The 19,227-nt window shown below is 38.5% G+C and overlaps 1 pseudogene; it reads left to right on the forward strand.

Moving 5' to 3' along the window:
* The first annotated feature begins 3,657 nt into the window (after nt 1-3,657).
* LOC129510561 (60S ribosomal protein L7a-like) overlaps nt 3,658-19,227 on the forward strand; it is a 29,153-nt pseudogene continuing 13,583 nt past the window's right edge.

Here is a 19,227-nt window from a genome sequence, read left to right on the forward strand (position 1 = left end):
TTTTTAAAAAAAGAGAAAAAAGACAAAAGCCTCCCCCACCACAAAAAAAAAAAAATCAAAAGCCCCAAGAAGAAATTGGATTATTTCTAGTCTCTGACATTTAGGCAATAAGATGTGAAGATAATCACAAAACTGTAGACGATGACAGCAATGTCTAAACTAGCCTGTGAAACTAGAACCTAACAAAAAGAGTAACCAAAACTATACTCACAAAATCTTCACAAAATTAATGAAGGTAAGAGATAGAAGACTGAGAATTAGAACAAACTTCATCCAGAGGAAACTGTTAGCCTACATTTTTACACTCTATTCCTAAAGTTAAATAAAGTGAGCTAAAAACTCAACTCAAAATCAGGACAAAGTCACAGGGGAAAAATGATTTTATATTGGAAAGCATGAAAAGATTGATAATATAAGTAAATGGAAAATCTCCTTTGAAAATAAGAGAGCCACAGAACTCGATAGAGGCATAAAAGAAAAAATAAGAGCAGAAATAGAAAAACTTGGAAATTAGAATTACAGGCTTAACCACAGATTTTTAGTAAAGTGAAGGAGCAAAAATATTTTGAAAAATCTATACTTAAATTCCTAAAATATGCTTGAAATGTAGGACTTCTTAGAAAATATGTTGCTGAAATTGACTCAAGAGGGATAGAAAACCTATAGAAATTAATGCCTTTTATCATTTGAGATTGCATCCACTTGTATGTATCAGAAATCTGACTACAATGGCTTAAACTAACAGGGATTAGTATTTCTCACATCATAGAAAATCTTGAGATGGTCACTGAGATTCAGGTATGTGTTTCCCTCCTCATTTTTGGGGTGGCTTTTATCCACGTGTTCACAAAATGGCTGCTGCAGCACCGGCACTTCGCTTGTATTCCAAGCCAGGGAGATAGAGAAGGACAAAAACAATTGCCAAGTAATTTTCTTATTATTATTAAAAAAGGAACAGCCTTCCAGAAATCTCCACCCCTCCACTCACATATTGTCAACACATAGATACCATAGCTAGAAAAGGAGCCCAGAATTTTTGTTTTTAAGCTGGATACCTTAGAACCTCGAACAAACTCAGAATCCTCCATAAAAGTGAAAGGGTGGTTATAAGAGAAGAAATGGATATTGGGCTTGCAATTAATAGGCCTATTGCACCATAAGGAGATTTAAAAAGTCGTAAAAACAAAACAAAAATTTTAATTGTATCTCTAGGGCTGGTTAGATTCTCAGTGACTTTTTCAAAACTTTATTCCTTTAATATGTAAAGTTTCAGAGCCTAGATAAGGAAAGAAAGTTCACCAGGTCTGTTCACAAAGCTCTTCAAGCACCAAAACTTAACTTGAAAAATGTAGAACAAAGTATTCAAATGAAAACAAAAATAATAAGACAAAACAAAATATGGAACAGAAACCCAAAAATTAAACAGTTTTTATTTCTTAATATAGATGCAAAAACCCTAGACAAAAACTGAGAAAATTGTGTACATCAGTATTTGAAGAAAATAATGTGCCATGAATGACATGCTTTATGTCAGGATTGCAAAGATAATAAATATTTGAAGATGTATAGAAAGATGGTAGATAGATAGATAGATACCATATTTGCAAAAAATTTTGGTTATTTCAACACATAACAACAATCAACATAATTTCTTAGCAAAATAAAGAGAAAACTCCTTAAACATGATAGACTATCTTAAAATTATAGGCAGTAGCACACTTAATGATAAATAGCATAATTATTTCTGTGAGGGAGCAGAAAATGATCAGAATGTCTATTCTCCCCTAAAGAACAATTCTATCAAAGAAGAAAATGGCTTAATCATCATTTTGGTAGCTTAATTATTGCTGTTGTTGTTTTTTGTTTGTTTGTTTGTTTGTTTTGTCTTAGGTGACGGACTGGAATAGATGGGGCATACAGATCGTAATTTATTCATGATGTAATTATTGTAAGATATCCAGAGAATCAAAGAAAAAAATATTAGGAATAATAATAATAATAATGTTTGAAAAAGTGATAGGTTGGGAAAACACAACTAAAAATGTTAACAGATTTCTTAAAAACTAATATTGGAAACAAAATGGAAAATATCCATAGCAGCAACAAAAATTTTAAAATACCCGAAGTTAATTTAAGGAGAATATGTGGTATTCCTAGCAGATAAACAACCTATAAATTTCACTCAAAAGACATGAAAGAAAACCTAAATACATGGAAAGGAGTATCTTATTATTTTCTAGGAAAGATTAATATAATGAAGCTATCAATGCCCCGTACCTAAATATAACATCATCTCAAAGAAAAATCCCCCAAACTTGTATTTAATTTGACTATTTCAAGAGATAATTTGCAGGATAAACATGGGAGGAGACAGAGAAATTTTGACAAATACAAGCTTATCAAGAGACCTTGCTCTCCCAGTTTTCTGAGACACCTTACATAGCTATAAAAATAAAAAGCTCTTGGAACCAGGTAGTTTGGCGTCAGTGTAGACAGGAGTATCATTAGAACAGACTGTAATATCTTTTAGAGGAATAAAAAAAGAGAAATGTATCTCAATTTTACTCTTTTTTTTTTAAGATTTTATGTATTTATTCATGAGAGACCCAGAGAGACAGGCAGAGACACAGGCAGAGGGAGAAGATGCGGGACTCGATCCCAGGACCCCGGGGTCACGACCTGAGCCAAAGGCAGACGCTGAGCCGCTGAGCCCCCCAGGCGTCCCTCAGTTTTACTCTTTAACAAAAAACATGTTCTGTAAAAAGATGTCTTGGTCAAAATCAAAGAGAGAGAAAGCGGGAGGAGAGGAGGGGAGGGAGGGAAGGACAGACGGACAAGGGAGGAAGAAACTCCACAAGCCTAGGAAAATCATGGAGGCGAATATTGGTAAGATCTGGGGGACTGACGGGTGTATATACGATGCCAGTGACGAGAGTATTTTTTAAAGTTCTGATAATACCGTAATGTAAACGTTAATTCATAAAACTTGTTAAGGCTTCTCTGCAAAAGGGCAACACGAAGCAAGAGATAAAGCATAAAGTGGGCGTGGTATATATTCAATATATTAATTCAATGCACTAATTCACATAAAGAAAACCTGCAAATCCCCGTAAAGTCAACCAGGCCAAAGGGAGAAAACAGCTCTCCGGTGGTTCCCCCACGCGCCCCACTTGTTCAGGGCGCTGGGCCACGCGCTCCCGTCCGGATCATAAGGTCCCTGGACTTCGCTCTCCCAGCTGAGCGGCGGAGGGTCGAGTCCAGCTTCTGGGGTATCGGCCCGGGAGGCCTGCACGCTCGAGGGCGGCCGCAGGTGCAGCCCTGCGCCCTCTCACCATGCCCACCTGCGCCGGTCTCCCTCCCAAGAGCTGCCCGCACCTATGCTCCCCCCTTGGGGAGGATGAAAGCTGACACCCCCCTGAGCACCCCACATGGCCAGACTTCGAGAAATATGTCATTGTCTCGGGACAAAAAGGGTGCCTCCCGGGGTGTCCCCTGCGTTTCCTCATTCCAGTGATGCTCAGAGGCTTTCACACGCGTGTGCTGGTGATTTCTGCTTTCGGTGGGACGCCTGCTTACACCTCCGTCCCGGGAGTGAGTGTGTCATTTCCACGGGGATAGGACTTTGGGGTTTCCTTCAGTCTGTGATGCTCAAACCACATGACGACCAGGGAATGTGATCTGAGTGGTACCAAGTCTCTGAAATCTGCTGAGGACTTGCCAGCGGGGCCTACGGCGTTTGGATGTCGGTCAATCTCATAAATATCCTTGGAGCTTTAAAAGAATCAAGTGGGGGGATCCCCAGGTGGGTCAGGGGTTTAGCACCTGCCTTTGGCCCAAGGCCTGATCCTGGAGATCCAGGATCGAGTCCCACGTCGGGCTCCCTACATGGAGCCTGCTTCTCTCCCTCTGCCTCTGTGTGTGTGTCTCTCATAAATAAATAAATAAAATCTTTAAAATAAAATAAAGAATTCAGTGTCCTCCAGCTGTTCTGGGTGGAGTCGAACCCTTCTATCCTACAGACGTGTGTTAGACCAGCCCCCCCTATTGCTGGTCTCCCCTACCTGGTCTGTCCGGTTCTAACGGCAGCCGATTCTCCTGCTACCCTGTCCTCTCTTGTAGACGCGACTCCTCTCCAGTGGATTCGGAAGCTGTGGTGCTAAGTGCGTAGAAGTTTGGAATTATTTCATCTCTCCGCTGACTGGGTACTTTAGTCCTCATCTGGCCACACCAGCTGCATCTGGTCAATGTCTGCCTAACGTATCATTCGTCCCCTTCCTCTCACAGGCCCTCCTGCACCGAGGTTAGAGATGCGGCACCGTCAACAGCCCATCAGGAAACACCATACACTGAAGACGGCCAAGGAAGTTAGGTGGCCATTTGGTCGGGAGCTTAAGCAAATTGCTCCACCTCCGCAAGAGTGATCTCTGCCTCCTACTATTTTTGTATCCCTGAGATATGTGGGTGTTGTCCTGAGCTATGTGGGTGTATTTTTACCATCTCAGTTCCTGCTTCGCTCTTTGATCGCTGTGTTCCTCTTTGCTCTTTGCCTTTATTGGGGCTTTTATTCCTCTTTCCTTCTCTCCTTCTGTGATTTGGAAGTTATAGACTCCATTTCCCTTCTTTAAATGGCTATTGATTTTTTTGGCTTTGCATTTCACTTAATGAAGACTAGAGTAAATCAATATATTTACCTTCTTCCCAAACAATTCAAAGGAATTAGAACATTCCCACTCTAATCACTCATACACACACACACAAACTTCCCATCCTGATTTTTTCTAATCCCCTACAGACATTACTATAAAATGCTTATAATTCGCTTTGTTCGCCAACATTTTTAAAGACTTATTTATTTATTATTTTAGAGACCGAGTGAGACACAGCATGGGAGGGGCAGAGGGAAAGAGAGAGAATCCCAAGCAGACACCCTGCTGAGTGTAGAGCCCGCAGGGCTGGATCCCATGACCCTGAGATCGTGACCTTCACCAAAATCAAGAGTTGGATGCCCAGTCAACTGAGCCATCTGGGTACACCTCGCCAACTTTTCTTTTCTTCAAGATTCTATTTATTTATTTATGAGAGACACAGAAGAGAGAGGAGAGAGAGGGGGGGAGAGAGAGGCAGAGACACAGGCAGAGGGAGAAGCAGGCTCCATGCAGGGAGTCCGACATGGGACTCAATCGCTGACTCCACCGAGCCACCCGGGCTGCCCAGCCATTCTTTCTTTTTCTTTTTTTTCAACTATTCTTTTTTTTAATTTAAATTCAATTAGCCAACACAAAGAACATCATTAGTTTCAGATGCAGAGTTCAGTATTTCATCAGCTGCATATAACACCCAGTGCTCATCCCATCACGTGCCGTCCATAATGCCTGTCCCCTAGTTACCCTAGCCCCCCACCCACCACCCCTCCAGTGACCCTCAGTTTCTTTTCCATAGCTAAAGGTCTCTCATGGTTTGTCCGTCTCTCCAATTTCTTCCGATTTTGTTTCTCCTTCCCTTGTCCTAAGATCCTTTGCACTATTTCTTAGATTCCGCATATAAGTAAAGCCATATGATAATTGTCTTTCTTTGAATGACTTATCTCTCTCAGCGTAATACGCTCCAGGTCCATCCAGTTCAATGTAAATGGTAAGATTTCATCCTTTCCGATCGCTGAGTAATACTCCATTGTGTATAAACACCACATATTTTTTAACCATTCATCCATCAATGGTCATCTCAGCTCCTTCCACAGTGTGGCTATTGTGGACATTGCTGCTAGAAACATCGGGGTGCAGGTGTCCCGGCATTTCACTGCATCTGTATCTTTGGGGTAAATCCCCAGCAGTGCAATTGCTGGGTCATAGGGCAGGTCTATTTTTAACTCTTTGAGGAACCTCCACACAGTTTTCCAGAGCGGCTGCACCAGGTCACATTCCCACCAACAGTGCAGGAGGGTTCCCCTTTCTCCGCATCCTCTCCAACATTTGTGGTTTCCTGCCTTATTAATTTTCCCCATTCTCACTGGTGTGAGGTGGGGTCTCATGGTGGTTTTGATTTGTATTTCCCTGATGGCCAGTGATGCGGAGCATTTTCTCATGTGCGTGTTGGCCACATCTATGTCTTCTTTGGTGGAATTTCTGTCCATGTCTTCTGCCCATTTCATGATTGGATTGTTTGTTTCTTGGGTGTTGAGTTTAATAAGTTCTTTCTAGACCTTGGATACCAGCCCTTTATCTGATACGTCATTTGCAAATACCTTCTCCCATTCTGTAGGATGACTTTTAGTTTTGTTGACTGTTTCTTTTGCTGTGCAGAAGCTTTTTATTCTGATGAAGTCCCAGTAGTTCATTTTTGCTTTGTTTCCCTTGCCTTTGGAGACGTGTCTAGCAAGAAGTTGCCACAGCCGAGGTCGAAGAGGTTGTTCCCTGTGTTCTCCTCTAGGATTTTGATGGGATCTTGTCTCACACTTAGATCTTTCATCCATTTTGAGTTTGTCTTTGTGTATGGTGCAAGAGAGTGGTCTAGTTTCATTCTTCTGCACGTGGCTGTCCAATTTTCCCAGCACCATTTATTGAAGAGACTGTCTTTGTTCCAGTGGATAGTCTTTCCTGCTTTGTTGAATATTAGTTGACCATAGAGTTGAGGGCCCACTTCTGGGTTCTCTATTCTGTTCCATTGATCTAGGTGTCTGTTTTTGTGCAAGGACCACACTGTCTGGATGATCACAGCTTTGTAGTACAACCTGAAATCTGCCATTGTGATGCTCCCGGCTTAAGTTTTCTTTTTCAACATTCCTCTGGTTATTCTGGGTCTTTTGTGGGTCCTTACAAATTTTAAGATTTTTTTTGTTCCAACCATTATAAAATGTCCATGATATTTTGATAGGGTTTACATTGAATGTGTAAATTGCTCTGGGTAGCATTAACATTTTGACAATAATAATTCTTCCAATCCATGAGCATGGGATGTTTTTCCATTTCTCTGTGTCTTCCTCAAATTCTTTCATAAGTTGTCTGCAGTTCTTAGAGTACACATCCTTTGCCTCTTTGGTTAGGTTTATTCCTAGGTATCTTATGCTTTTGGGTACGATTATAAATGGGATTGACTCCTTAATTTCACTTGCTTCAGTCTCATTGTTAGTGTATAGAAATGCCCCTGATTTCTGGGCATTGATTTTGTATCCTGCCACACTGCCGAATTGCTGTATGAGTTCTAGAAATCTTGGGATGGAGTCTTTTGGGTTTTCTATGTACAGTGTCATGTCATCTGCAAAGAGGGAGAGTTTGACTTCTTCTTTGCCAATTTGAATGCCTTTAATGTCTTTTTGTTGTCTGATTGCTGAGGCTAGGACTTCCGGTACTATGTTGAATAGCAGTGGTGAGAGTGGACATCCCTTTCTTGTTCCTGATCTTAGGGGAAAGGCTCCCAGTGTTTCCCCATTGAGAATGATATTTGCTGTGGGTTTTCCGTAGATGGCTTTTATGATATTGAGGTATGTTCCCTCTATCCCTACACTGTGGAGGTAAAGGTTCTATATTTTGTCAAATACTTTTTCTGCATCAACTGAGGGGATCATATGGTTCTTGTCCCTTCTTTTATAATTGTGGTGTATCACACTGATTGATTTGCGGATGTTGAACCACCCTTGCAGCCCAAGAATAAATCCCACTTGGTCGTGGTGAATCATCCTTTTAATGTACTGTTGGATCCTACTGGTGAGTATCTTGGCAAGAATTTTGGCACCCAGTTTTTCAGGGATATTGGTCTGCAATTCTCCTTTTTGGTGGCCAACTTTTTTTTTTTTTTTTAATCATAGCTTTCCTTTGGAAGTATTTTTCTTCTTCCTGAAACATCTCTATTCCTCTCAGTAATTCAGTTTTATTTGAAAAAACATCTGCTTTTTGCTCTTGGTTTTGAAACTTTATTTTGTAGGTTATATAATCCTGGGTAAACACCTATTTTCCTCAATATTTTAGATATGTTTTTCTTCACACCCTTCTGTCAGATTTCCATACTTTTGTCTTTGGTATCTACCAGTTTCATTGATACATGTTTTAGGTAGGGATATCTTTCTATTTATCCTTCTTGGGTTTGGTGTACTTCCCAAATCTGAAGATTCAAATCTTTTGCCTTTTGTCAGTGTTTTAGAGAATTTGTAGTTATTATCATTTAAAAGTCTATTAAAAGCACAGACTCTGTTGCTAGACTGCCTGGATTTGAATCTTCACCCTGCCATGTACCAGCTATACAATCTTTGGGAAGTTATTTACTCAATTCCTGTCTCACTATCCATATCTGTAAAATAATAATAATAATAATAATAATAATAATAATAATAACAATAGCCACTTGATAGAGTTAGAACATTCCCTTAGCCATTATAAAAATATGCATGTTATTTATATTAATAATACTTTTTTTATTTTTATTAGTATTCTGTTTATTTTCACCTCCTGAAAATCTGATGAAACTTTTGTTAGAATCTCTAGCTCTATATTTCAAATCTCTTGAGCTTTTTTTAGTAATTCTCCTTTTTGCCTTCCTGTTCCTCTCTGAGTAATGTTTTCATAGTTATCTTAACTTGGTCAGAAGACTTTTTAACACATCTGATTAACACATCTGATGAATTATTCTGTATCTAATAATCCTGACATCTTAGATTTCCCTAAATCTGATCATGCTTTTTGTTGTCTCTACTGATTTTTATTCCTGGTGCCTTTTTCCTATGTGATATGTGTTCGCGTTGAATCATACTCATGTTTTTGGACTCTTATATGTCATAATTGCTTGAGTACAGAATTGGTGGTGTATTCCCCCGTAAATAAAACCTAAAGCTCTTTACATTTAATTCTCATTTTAGGAAGTAAAAATATGGTCCCTAAACTAGCTAGAAGGATGTCATGTGGGAAAATCTCGGGTCATAGTCATACCATCCACTAACCCAGAGCCATGTCAGAGTCTTCATCTTTGAAGAGTGTCCCCAATAGCCCCCATCCTTCACTCCTCCTATCCTCCCATACCCACAGAATAACTCCTTTACTGAGTTTTTAGAACCCATGTCTGCTTCAACACTCACTTCTCTGGGATTAATGCTCAGATTTGGGCTTTTGTTTTCTCATTTTGTATCTCTCCTTCCTCCTCAGACTTTCCATTTACTTTCTTGACAGATTACTCATACATCTTTCAATGTGTTGTCTTTAAACATTGTATTGTTCTGTGTCTTGTAGTTGGAGGAGATTTGAGACTTCTTCATTTGTTATATTGTCAGGATGACAATTTGATGCTTCATGTCAAAAAATAATTTTTTTTTCTGGGAGAATTCAAATCAGTGAATATCTCAGTGTGATAATAGTTTTTTAACTATGCAATTAATCAAAAATATTTCAAAGTAAAGTTAGATATATATGCAAATGAAAAAAGGTTTTTGTCTTGTTTTCTCTTTGATACTGTGACTACACACATCTAGATACAAAAAGGCAAGATGGATTTTCATCAGATATGTTGAAATAGCCATGCTGATTAAAAGTAGGACCATGTGGAAAGGGAAAACAGTGATGTTTAAGGAACCCCTGAAAAGTAACAAGGACTCCTATTGCAAAAAAAAGTGATAAATGAATGCAGTATTTTTCTTGTTTGGATGGCTAGTAGTGACAGTGATTTATTTGTTTAATGACAAGTAGAATAACAGTTCACTAAATGTTTTCATAATCAAGCAATCCTCAACAAAGGAGTCAATCCAGTTTAATGGATGCTATGTAAGTCTTCTCTAAGCTAAAATTAAACATAATGTACCAAATTTGTAAATACAATTTTATAGAAGTATCATTTATATCTAACTTTATTTATAGTGCTATTTTCTAAAGAGAATCTTCACGTGAAGAAGAAAACTGTCCATTTTTTTCTAAGTTAAGTCCTTAAAGCACCTAACTTTAAACAGAGATAGGGACATATTTTGGAAAGCAAATTTTCAGCTGGAAACTTTGAGAAAGGTTATACAACAATGTCTTCAACGTTTTGCGGGGGGGGGGGGGTTGGTGCTCAAAAATTCACTCCTCCTAATACATAGGATTGGCCTGGCCCATGTAAAATTATCTACTCCACATGTCTGCACAGAGTCTGAAATTCTGGCCTTAAACAAAGAGTTAGGAAATTTTATTTTCTGCAAAGATTACCACATTTCTAGCTTCCACCTTTAAAGAAAGTGACCCAATGTGTTTTGAGGACCCAATGTATGCAAAGCACGGTGATAATCAGTTTTGAGGAGGTGAATCTACTTATTGACCTCTCCTGTACACAGTGTGATAAACATCCTACAAACTACTTGCATGATTAGGATTGTGAAGCACTACCAAAATTCAGATATACAGTTCCAGGCAGCCTGGGGGGAGGAATGTTCTCAACAAATTTCATAGCAATTGATTATGCAGTAAAGCATGAGTTATTTTCTGGGGAAATCTTTGTAAAATTATGCAATCCAGCCCCATTTATGGAAGTGAATCACCATTTATACATTGATTCAACGGCTGCATCCTGATGGGAGAAGAATCCAGCCTTTATTAAGTCAAAGCCCACTGAAATTATGTAACAGAAATTTGTCAAAATGATCCAAACATGCACAAAGAAAAATTCCAGTGCTTCAAACTTGGCACAAGAAACTACACAAGTAAAAGAAAATGTTTGATTCCAAAATATGCCAATTTCTCTTACTGATCAAATATTCAAATGCCAACTTAGTTGACATGAAGAATGAAGTGAAAGTCTGCAATGCAAAAAGGTAATTTCTCTGAAGGGCTCTTACTCTAAAAGTTCAGACAGTCTAATTTCGACATTCAGAATAAATTTATGATGCCAGCTCTTTTTTCACATTGAAAGATAGATATTCCATCTTTGACATTCTGTTTTTTTCCTACAATACTTGGTATCATTGCTCATATTCAGCAAACCAGAATTGATCATGAAATTAGAAAAAAATAGAGAGACATTTACTTTTCAACATTGTAACCATTTAAAATCCTTTTCTGATTTGATTGCTCAAATACGAGCTATTGAGTTGCTACCAGGAAATTATGAGAGTCTTTAAAGTCGTTATGTAAGAACATACACCTTCAGTATTGCAGATTCAGGATCCTTCTTCAGGAAGTAGTCAGTTATACAAACCTCCTGTCACTGTTCCATGAATATTTACATTTTTCTCAGTCAGTAGTAATTCAGATGGATTTGATGTTCATTTCTTTCTATGCTGCTATATATCAGTCTTTCTTTTTGACAGGTAGTTCTTATAATATAAGTTTCCCTTCTGTTTCACTACTCACATCATGCTTTTCATCAGCATCATGCCTAGCTTGACTTTCAAGCCTCCCATAAGCTTGTTGCAGAGAGTTGGAGCTATTTTGTTGACTTGTACTTCATGATTAATGTATTTATTCCTCAATTTAATAAGTATTTACTAAGTGTCTACCATATTCAAGGTACTCTTCTAGGTACTGAGAATACAGAATAAAATGAAAAATCAGAAGCCAACTTTCATGAAGCTTACATTCTAGTGGGAAGAAATATACTAAAATAAGTGAGATTTATAGGATGTCAAAAGAGAAGTGCTCTAGAGAAAAATAAACCCAAGGATGAGAGAGTGTGTAGTAGGTAGGTAAAAAATGCTTGCTATATGGAAAACAGAGACAGCATCAGAAATACGGGTGGTATTTGAGCAAAGACTAAAAAAGAAGAGAAAGAATAAGGCATTCAAGTCTCTGGGGGAAGAAGGGTCTTTACTCATGAATCAAATACATGACTCAGAAGCAGGAGTATGCCTGGTATGTTCAAGTGACAGCAAAAATATTTAGCCTGAGTAATTTGAATGAAGGATTTTCAACTTACGGAAAGAGGGAAGACTAAAGAAAAGTAGGGTTTGGGGTGGAGTGGGCATTAGAATTTCGGTTATGGGAGTATCTATGTCGAGCTATCCATTAGACATCCAAAATGGAGATATCAAATATCAAGTTGCATATGTCCATCTGGAGTTAAAGAAGATGTCTGGTTTGCAGATATAGATTTGGGAGACCTCAGTGTGTGTGTGTGTGTGTGTGTGTGTGTGTGTGTGAGAGAGAGAGAGAGAGAGAGAGAGAGAGAGAGCCATGTCATGAGATTAGATAAGTAAATATAGTAAGGCAGGAAAATGGTCCAAGGGCAAAGCCCTGGACACTCTAACGTGTAAACGGGATTTCTAACTGGCTTATATGTACCCTGGGAATATACATAAGACTTTCTGAAGAGTATTCAAGCTGATATAGTTTTGGGAAAGTCAGTGTCCATGTCCTCAACTTGATACAAGTAACCGTGACTAGAATTGCTTGACTTGACACCCTTCAGTTGACCATGCTATGTGTTCTCATTTTCCATCTCTCCTTTCAAAATACTTTGCTCCTATGCACTTTACAAACAAATGATATCTTTGTCACATGTTGCAAAATCTTATGTTTCATTGACGCATGTGTTAATACCTTTGAACTACAAACAAGGGGAAATTTGAAAGTACTAGTGTCTAATTGGACTCTAATGTCCAAGAACAAGTTTTTATGTATATTAGGTGGTTTCCAATTCTTCTATTGCTGCAAAGTTGGACGAGACTTCTAATATAGTTATCACTTGAAATATCATTAAAACTAATTTGTAATGATTGATCATTTAATTTGTGAACACACAGTTTGAAAGGTGATCAAAGAGCCAGGTGACATTTTTATAAGGAAACATCTCTATCTCCATCTTTGTGAAAGAGGTTCCTCAGCGAGTACACTTATAACAATGAAGAAGCAGAAGGATCGTAAGGAAGCTGAGCGGTAATACATAATATTCACTGATGGATACAAGAACTCATTAAAAATGAAGCTCTGTACAAATCATAAAGAAATTTGAGTGGTGGTATTTTAGATGGAAGAAAAGGTTGTGATTGGGAAAGGGGAGGCTCATATGTTGCTGCAAATATTCTATTTTGTCTCCTGGATGGTGGTTTTATGAGTCTGCATTGTGATAGATTATGAGGCTGTACATGTCTGTTTTGTGAAATTTTCTTCAGGTGTATTTCACATTAAAATGGCTTAAAATTACACTAGAATAAAATTCCATAATGGGAATGCAATGGAAATAATAGTCTAAGAAAAAAAGAATGGTTTATAATTTCCTAGTACTAAAGAAAATTATATTCATGTACTTTAAAAATATATTTTTGAAGTATAATTAACATGCAGTGTAATATTAGTTTCTGGTGTACAGATATAATGATTTGAAAATTCTTTACATTTCTCAGGGCTCATCAAGATAAATGTGCTCTTGATTTCCTTTATTTATTATTCTCTACCCCACAACCACCTACCCTCTCTCTGGCAACCACCCGTCTGTTTTATGTATTTAAGAATCTTTTTTTTAACCTCTTTTTTTCTTTGTCCATTTGTTTTATTTCTTAAATTCCATATATGAGTGAAATCACAAAGTATTTATCTTTCTCTGACTGCCTTATTTCATTTAGCATTATACCCTCTAGGTCCATCCATGTTGTTGCAAATGACGAGATTTTCTTTACTTTTATGGCTGAGTAATTAAATATACATGCAATTAAATATCACGGAAATATTAAGTTACATATGTCCACTTGAAGTTGAGGGAGATGCCTGGGCTGGAGATCGATATCACATCTTCTTTATCCGTTCAGCTGTTATTGATGGATGCTTGGGTTGCTCCATAACTTGGCTATAGTAAATAACACTGCAATAAACATGGGGTACACTATATCCTTTTGAATCATTGTTTTTATTGTCTTTGGGTAAATACCCAGTGGTGGAATTACTGGATCACATGGTAGTTCTATTTTTAATTTTTTGAGGAAACTCCATACTATTTCCCACAGTGATTGCACCCACTGCATTCCCAGCAACAGTGTATGAGAGTTCGCTTCTCTCCATATCTTTGCCCGTGCTTGTTATTTATCTTTTCGATTTTAGCCATTCTGGCAAGTGTAAAATGATATCTCTTTGTGATTTTAATTTCATTTCCTTGATGAATAGTGATGTTAAGCATTTTTTCACATGTTTGTTGGCCATCTATATGTCTTCTTTGGAAAAATCTCTAAGTTCTTTGCTCATTTTTAATTGGATTATTTACTTTTTTTAGTGTTGAGCTGTGTACATTCTTTATATATTTTGGTTCTAAATCCTTTACTGGATATATAACTTGAAAATATCTTCTCCCATTAAGTACATTTTCTTTTTGTTTTGTTGATGGTTACTTTTGCTGTGCGGAAGCATTTTATTTTAGTGTATTCCCAATAGCTTATTTTTTCTTTTGTTTCCCTTGGCAGAGGAACATATCCAAAAAAAAAAGGTTCTATAGCTGATGTCAAAGAAATTACTGCCTATGTTTTCTTCTAGGAATTTTATGGTTTCAGTTCTCACATTTAGGTCTTTAATCTACATTGAATTTGTGTTTGTGTGTGGTGTAGGAAAGTGGTCCAGCTTCCTTCTTTTGCATGTAACCACATGGTCCAGGTTTCCCAAAACCATTTTTTGAAGACACCATCTTTTTCCCATTGTATATTCTTGTCTTCTTTGTCAAAGATTAATCAACCACAAAGTGTGGGTTTATCTCTGGAGTCTCTATTCTGTTCTTTTGATCTATGTGTTTTATTTTTGTGTCAGTACCATACTGCTTTGGTTATTACGGCTTTGCTGTACATCTTGGGATACCTGGGAAAAATAAAAAAGTATCCAAATTGGTAAATAACAAGTAAAATTTTCATTGTTTGAAGATGACATGATAGGATACATAGAAAACCCTAAAGACTCCACCAAAAAAACTACTGGAAAAATGAATTCAGTAAAGTCACAAGACACAAAGTTAATATACAGAAATTTGTTGCCTTTCTATGCACTAATAATGATGTAGCAGAAAGAGAAAATAAAGAAAATTTTTTTAAAAAGTTGGAACCTAAAAGAATAACAGAATTTTAAAAAAAGAAAGGAAAAAAGAAGCAATTCCATTTACAATTGCACTAAAAATAATAAAATACCTAGGAATAAACTTAACGAAGGAGGTAAGGATTTATACTCTTTTTTTATACTCTGAAAACCACAAAAAAAGTGAAAAGAAATCAAAGAAGATACAAACAAATGGAAAGATATCCCATACTGATGGACTGGAAGAATGAATATTGTTAAAATGTTCACACTACCCAAAGCAATCTGCATATTTAATGCAATCCCCATCAAAATATGAATATTGTCACAGAACTAGAGCAAAAATCCTAATTTTTAAAAGACTTTATTTGTTTATTCATGGGAGACACACAGAGAGAGAGAGAGAGAGAGAGAGAGAGAGAGAGAGGCAGAGACACAGGCAGAGGGAGAATCAGGCTCCATGCAGGGAGCCTGATGCGGGACTCGATCCCGGGGCCTCCAGGATCACGCCCTGGGCCAAAGGCAGGCACTAAACCACTGAGCCACCCAGGGATCCTCCTAAAATTTGCATGAAGACTCTGGGTAGCCAAAGCAATTTTAAAAAAGAAGAATAAAGCTGGAGGTATCAAAACCTCAGATTTCAAGATATACTACACGTTACTGTACTTTGAAAGAAATAGAGATATGTCTCAGACTGCTATAGTGTTAAGATTTCAGTGGATATAAGTGTGGTGTCATAGTTTCATGTGAAATGACCATGTTTAAGATATGTTGGCACTTACATCTTTTTTTGCAACTATTTAATCTTAAAATGAAAATATTTTGATGTCAGGCAAAGAGGTACAGGAAGAAAGAGTTTGAAGACCACAGACTTAGAGATCAGGAATATGAGGAAGTATAAGCAAAGGATCCTGAGGTTGGGCTGCCAATGAAACAGAAGGAAATCGGAAGCAATGCATACAAGGTATTTCCATGAAAAGAGCATGATCAGCTCTGGTCAACACAATACTGCTGAGAGTTTAGCTCACAGGAGGACTGAGAATTCATCACTAGACTTAGCACCCGGTGGTCGTACGTGACCTTGACAATAGCTTCTCCCACAGGGTTGCAGGGAGAAAAATCTAACTGAAGTATGTTCAAGAGAAAATAACAGAGGAATTAAAGACAAGTGAAGAACAATCTTTTAAGGAGCTTTGCTTTAAGAGGGAACAGCTGGAAGAGGAAGAGAGTTCAAACAGGTTTTTTTTTTTTTTTTAGTTTGTTTTTATTTGTTTAGATAAGAGAAATTACAACATGTTTATATGGCGGTGGCAATAATCCAGTTAAAAAGGAAAACACTGGAAATGCTGCAAAGAGAGGGAGGTCACCAGGCTAAATTCCTGAGTGGGTGAGAAGATTTGGCGAATGGAGTATACATGGAAGGATTGGCCTTACTTGGGAGTAGCTCTTCCAGGGTAAAAACAAGGGGTGCCTGGGTGGCTCAGGCAGTTAAGCATCTGACTCTTGATTTCGATTCAGGTCATAGTCTCAGAGTCATGAGAACAAGGCTGAGCACTGGAGTGTGGAGCCTGGTTGGGATTTGGGATTCCTTCTCTAAAAAAGAAGAAAGAAAAGAAGAGAGAGAGAGAGAGGAGAAGAAGAAGAAAGAAGAAGAAGAAAGAAGAAGAAGAAGAAGAAGAAGAAGAAGAAGAAGAAGAGAAGGAGGAGGAGGAGGAGGAGGAGAGGAGGAAGAGGAAGGAAGGAAGGAAGGAAGGAAGGAAGGAAGGAAGGAAGGAAGGAAAAAAAGCAAAGGCAGATTATACAGCTAGAACAGGAAGTTGTAGATGTGACTTGAGGGTTATATGGCAGTTCTCTCGGATTGCTGTTCTCTTGTTCACTGTAATTGGAACAAGATCGTCATCGTAGAGTCAGAAGTGGGGAGAAACATGGGTGGAGGGGTTAAGGGGAGAGGGAAGCTGTGAAATAATCATCCGGAAGAGGAAGAGTCTAGAATAAGGACATACAGTAGAGTCACTTAAGGTCAGTGGTCGTGGTTCTAAAGTGATGCCCAGTAAACTCAGTTGTCTGTCTCCCCAGCCACGTTCCCTTTTCTCTCTACCTGTAGATAGATACATATGAAGAGCAGGTAAAGAGCTGGATTTAATAGATGTTGGACCTCACTAAGCAAGCAAGTAGGTCACATGAGAAAGTTGTGGGTGAATGAGCAAAATGAGGGACCCGAACTCACTGTCGGGAATGAGGGAGAGAAGGAAAAATGAAAAGCTCTTAGGACCACTGTGAAATGCATTGTACATTCCAGGGGATCAAAGAATTGCTGAGACCTCCTTACCCTTCCTCCTTTCCTATCTCCCTCCCCTGTTTTTGCCTTCTGTGGTTCCCACCTCTAAATGGCCTTGAACAAACTACTCAACCTCCTGGTGCCTCAGTTTCCTCATCCTTAAAATAGAATTCACGTCATTACATTGCTGTAAAGATAAACTATTCTCTTTTTTTTTTTACTGTAAAATAGATGCAAAACAATTGGAAGAGTGCTTGGCCTCCAGTAATTGGCCTATCAATGTTAGCTATCAATGCTATTTAATCCCTCGTAATGTGTAATGCTTTTCCTTCTTTAAATGTTTGTTAAACCTCTACCTTGTTGGAGGTACTGTGCGAGGTTATAAAGATGAATAGCACAGGTTGCCTTCCCCGAAGGGGCTCACACTGTTGTCAGTACAACTGAAGTGAGTGAACAGAGTGCCCAGGGATCCTACAGATGTAAGCACTTAAGGCTCGAGTTGATTTCTTATGGATGAGAAGGAATTCGCTAAGTGGAGTGTTTGAGGAGGACAGGAAGAGAATTCCAGGAGGACACAAGGGTGGGATCTAAAGTAATGATTCCTAAAATAACAATATCAGAAGGCATGGGAATCCTCGTGGTGAGTGGAGCCTGTTCCCAGAAAGGCAAATAATTTCTGAGATCGCAGTATGTGAATGGCTGACATGTCGGAGCCATCCTGATTAGTACACAACTAAGGGCTACATATTAGTAACCTACTGAGTTATTAAACATCAATTTATTTTATATATTGGAAATAGCTCATTGCAAAGAGTTTTCTGGGATACCCTAATATGGTATTATACTAACAAGTCTGGCTTCTAAAAAATGCTTGCCAAAGTTTCTGAGCTTCCACTGCATGTATACATAGGAGAGTCAGAATGTCTCTCTTTTTTTTAAAGATTTATTTATTGATTTGAGAGCACGAGAGAGAAAGCACAAGCAGGGGGAGGAGCAGAGGGAGAGGGAGAGACTCTCAGGAGACTCCTCGCTGAGCAGGAAGCCCAACCCAGGGCTCGATCCCACAACGCTGAGATCATAACCTGAGCTGAAATCAAGGGTTGGATGCTCAACCGACAGAGATGCCCACGCGCCCCAGACAATCATAGTGTTTCTGGATGATTCAGAAAAGATGCTTTGTTAGCTGTGCATCAGTGTTAGCTGATCAGTGGTGGTTTCCTCCACTGCTACTCTTGCAAAAATGTATATTGGTTTGGCTTTCTCAGTTTTAGTCCTGTTGCAAATGTTCGATTCTACAGGATGTGGCAACACATGTTTGCATATTTGGGAATCATACTTTTCCATTAACTAAACCTTAAGAACTACATGCACTGACATTTAAATGTAATTCATTCATGTTTCTACCACTAATGAAGATATATACTTAATCTATACATACATCCCTTATAAGTGACTTTTTCCTGATGATATGTTAGCTCACGCTGAAGAGTACTCAAAAACTTGCAACTTATTTCAAGATAAATCGTAATGAAAACACTGGGTAATTTTTAAATGTATAGCGTATTTTGAGTCTCAGAGAAAGAGATATGACAGTGCAAGAAGTCAGAGGGAGATTTGAAGATGATACATCACTGGCTTTGGAGATGGAGGAAGAAACTATACGCCGAAGAATGCGCACGTGGCCTCTGGAAGTTGGGAAAGCCATGAAAACGTTCTCCTAGAGCCTCCAGAAGGAATGTGGTCCTGCCTGCAATTGACTTCTGACTTCTAGAGCTGTAAGATAAGTTGTGCACTTTTTGAGCAACTCCTGTTATAGCAGCAGAAAATTAATTCATCCAACCTAGAGTATTACAATCATTAACAACCTGAGAAGAGCACTTGGGTGGCTCAGTCAGTTGGGCGTCCCAGCTTCTGACTCTTGGTTTCCACTCATCTCATGACCTCAGGATCGTGAGACTGAGCCCTGCCTAGGAAAGTGTGATGGGCATGGAACCTGCTTAAGACTCTCCCTCTTGCTTTCCC

Source organism: Nyctereutes procyonoides, unplaced genomic scaffold, assembly GCF_905146905.1.
Source record: "Nyctereutes procyonoides isolate TBG_1078 unplaced genomic scaffold, NYPRO_anot_genome, whole genome shotgun sequence".
NCBI classification, from domain to species: Eukaryota; Metazoa; Chordata; class Mammalia; order Carnivora; family Canidae; genus Nyctereutes; species Nyctereutes procyonoides.